Source organism: Hesperophylax consimilis, chromosome 12 (genome assembly GCF_061612785.1).
Source record: "Hesperophylax consimilis isolate HC1 chromosome 12, BYU_Hcon_1.0, whole genome shotgun sequence".
NCBI lineage: Eukaryota > Metazoa > Arthropoda > Insecta > Trichoptera > Limnephilidae > Hesperophylax > Hesperophylax consimilis.
In genome coordinates this window covers 10,025,567-10,029,739 of record NC_142847.1, presented here as the reverse complement: position 1 = coordinate 10,029,739, position 4,173 = coordinate 10,025,567, and positions in this window count along the sequence as shown.

Sequence of the window (4,173 nt, the reverse complement as noted above, 5' to 3'; positions counted from 1 at the left end):
ACAAATCTGATCTCCTTAACCTATTAAATTCCAACTTTATTTCTTTGGCTGCTATCTCGGAGACTTGGTTTACTCCATCCACCCACTTTAATGTGGGAGGGTATTCCTGTCTCCTCGACGACCGCCCAGGAGGTACGGGCGGCTGTGCTGCCCTTTTTATTAAAAAATCAATATCATTTTCCCCAATAAATAATATCAAACCCCCCAATGCTGACTTCCAAATGGTTGCAGCTAAAATAAAGGATACATCCTTTATTTCAGTCTATCTTCCCCCAACAGCCCACTTCAATAAACAAATTTGGTTGCAAATTGTAAGTCAACTAAGCCCTCCTTTCTTTATATTAGGCGATTTTAATGCCCATTCCCCCGTCTGGGGTTCTGCTTTCTCCGACCGAGATGGTCGAAGTGTGATGGATTTCCTAGATCAATCCAACCTTTTCCTTTTGAATGACGGATCTCCTACTAGGATCTCACGCCCCAGCACAAACCCCAGTGCAGTGGATCTCTCGATATGCTCTACTAGTCTAGCTTCTCTCACCTCGTGGGTGGTGTCCACCGACCCTTGCTCCAGTGATCATTTCCCGATCACCATTACTTATCAAACTTCTTTCAAATCAGACAAGTCTCATATTTCGACAAAGGTTAAAACAAAACACACCAAATGGGATGAATTTAACTCTCATATGGACAAGTTCCTACTCAATTTACCCGCCACCGATATATTTTCCGTCAAAGATGATTATAATAACTTCAAATCAATGCTCATAACTGCAATAAATAAATCAAATCCTCCCCCTAAAACTAAATCTCTCAAAAAACTCCCTCCAACTCCCTGGTGGGATGAGGAATGCTCCAAAGTAGTAAGAATTCGGAAAGCTAAATCTCTTACCTATCGTTACAATATGACTATGGAGAACTATCTTATATACAAAAACGCTGAATCCAATGCCAAAAGGGTATTGAGGTCAAAAAAAAGATCCGGATGGTACAACTTCTGCAGTTCAGTATCTCCGAACACTCCAATTTCGGAAGTTTGGTCTATGATCCGAAGATTTCGATCCTCCTTCAGTTCACCATCTCCTCGAGCGTCTCATTCTAAATGGATCGATGAATTCTTGGACAAAATTGCCCCCCCTTCTGTACCTAACTTAGATGAAATAACGCCCATCTATAATACTCCTATGTCTAATCATTGGCTAGACTCTCCATTCACCTTAATTGAGCTAAAAAATTGTTTATCAACAGTCAAGGACTCATCTCCAGGCAGAGATGGTATACCTTACAGCATAATCAAAAATAGTAATGATAATGTTCTAAACCACTTCTTAAGCATCTTAAATAAAATCTTCCAGACTGGTATAATGCCTGATGACTGGAGTTGTCAAATAATCATCCCTATTTTAAAAACAAACAAATCACCAAATTCTGGATCCAACTACAGGCCAATCGCTCTTTCATCCACCCTCCGTAAACTTTATGAAAAATTAATTAGAAACCGATTAGAATTTTTTGTCGAGAGTAAACAGCTTCTCTCTCCATCTCAATTTGGATTTAGGAAAAAAAAATCCACTCAAGATAACCTTGCCATCATCAGTACTGATATTAATTTATCAATTTCTAAACAGGAAGTTTGTCTTGCCGTCTTTATAGATATAGAAGGCGCCTTTGACAATGTTTCCATCCCAATCTTGAAAAAAAAACTTCTAGGCCTTGGCCTCCCCCCCATGTTTGTCCAATCTATTATTAATCTATTTCTAGATAGAAAAATTTTCATTGAACTTCCAGATATTTCTCCTCAAAGTAGGTCTATTTGGAAGGGTTTACCACAAGGCGATGTATTGTCCCCCTTACTGTATAATATATACACATATGATATGCATGTCGCTATTCCCCCACAAGTAAAAGTTATTGAGTTCGCAGATGACATAGCTTTCTTCTTATCATCCAAAATCATTTCTCTCGCTGTCAAATATCTTAACGAAGCCATGAATTCCCTTTGCACATGGCTCACGTTAAATGGTCTTGAACTTTCAATCCAAAAGACTCAGTGTGTCACCTTCTCAAACCGCCATAAAAACCCCCCCGTTCAAATTTTATTTAAAAATTTTCCCATCCCCAACGCTTCTGAAGTAAAATTTTTGGGAGTAACATTTGATAGGAAACTTAAATGGTCTTCCCATATTAATAATTTAGTTACTAAATGCGAAAAAAATATAAATATCATCAGATCATTATCTGGCGTTTGGTGGGGAGCTCACCCTACTTGCATTAAGTTGCTTTACAACGCACTTATTCGAAGCCATCTTGACTATGCCTGCCCACTTTTTAGTACTGCCTCAAAAAATGTACTTGATAAATTAGACAAAATTCAATCTAAATCTTTGCGAATTATAACTGGAGCGATGCAATCATCACCCATTAATTCCCTTCAAGTAGAATTTTCTGATCCTCCTCTTTATTTAAGGCGTCAACTATTTGCTGACAAATTTGTTCTTAAATGTTTAAATTCTAAATGTCATCAGGTTATCCCCAGCGTCTCGTTGTTCATTGACTCAACCCATTCATCTACAATCAGAGCTTCAACTAAACCTCTTCCTGACATCTGTAAAAATTTTAAGTCTCTCTCAGAGCTTCACATCATCCAAAATGATCTACTTCCCTTATACAAATTAAAATATAGTCACGTCACCCTATCCCCAACAATAATAGAAGGGATCGAAATTCTTAAAAGTCATTCCAATCTCCCGGCCCGAACTGTCAATAATATGTTCAATGACATTATTTCATCTAAATGGCCCAACTTTTCTCTTTTATTTACTGATGGATCCAAATCTCCCGACTCTCCTAACTGTGGTATAGGTATTAACGTTTACCACAATAATTCTAATGACAGAATATTTCATTCAATTTCAAATCAATTTTCAATATTTTCAGCCGAGTGTATTGCAATAATATAATCTCTCAAATATATAATCAAAAATAATTTTGAACATTCCCTCGTTCTCTCTGACTCTCTCAGTTCCCTCCAAAAACTTAAATCCAGTCCTCTTCTTCATCCTGATGATCACTTTGTATGCCTTATTCGAGAGATGATAGCCTCCATTCAAAGCTCTGGTAAAACTGTAACTCTGATTTGGATTCCTGAAAATGTTGGTATCATGGGTAATGATATTGCGGATGCCTTGGCAAAACAAGGAGCGTCCAACCCTGTTGTTACCCTCGTAAACCACATTCCCCTATCTGACATTTTTTCCATCATCAAAGGTAGATCCCGCAATGTTTGGTCGGAGTATTGGCACATTGCTAGTCAATCCAAGGGAGCCTGCTATGCCTCAATACAAAGGACTATTCCATCAAAACCGTGGTTTCAGCAATTTCCTCATTTTTCCATAAAAGAAATTTCTTCACTCATTCGAATGAGGATTGGACATTGTTCCGTTCCTTCCCATCTTTTTAAAATTCACGTTGTTGACTCCCCAGATAGTACATTCTGTGGTCTAGAAGTGGGAACTTTAGATCACATATTTTTTGGTTGTCCTTCTCTAAACAAATATCCTCTCTTCTATCAAGCCTTATCTAAAATTGCCTCCCCTCCATTCAACATCTCATCTCTTCTAAGTCTGAACTCGACTCCAATTTTCATTATAATTTTGAAATTTGCCTATTTAAATAAAATTAATATTTAAATTCACCTTTCATTTCTCAATAATTTTAAATGATGGCCAAGAACACTCTTGAAGGGTGAAAGCCAGAAATAATGGAAAAAAAAAAAAAAAAACTTCCTACATTTGAATATTTATTTTGAAAATTGTGTCACCTAATGGCAGCCTAAAAGTGAGTGATTATGTTTTTTTATTTATATTTATTTTTTTTAATATTTAATTTTTTTATTTATTTTTAATTTTTATTTTTTTTATGATAGATATTATCGGTGGCAATTTCCAAGACAGGGGGTAGGGGGCGGCGCAAACGAAGTGGCCTATACTTGTGAAAAGTACAAATACGGCCCTGGTTGGGAGTGGAAAACACCAACATCTGTAGGAAATGTGAAGAGGAGGAAGAGACTCCAATTCACCTATGGTGCCAATGTCCCGCTCTGCTGGGAATAAGACTCAGATACCTGGGAAGACACAGTGTGAAACCAGAAGACATCGCCACATATCCAATGACAGC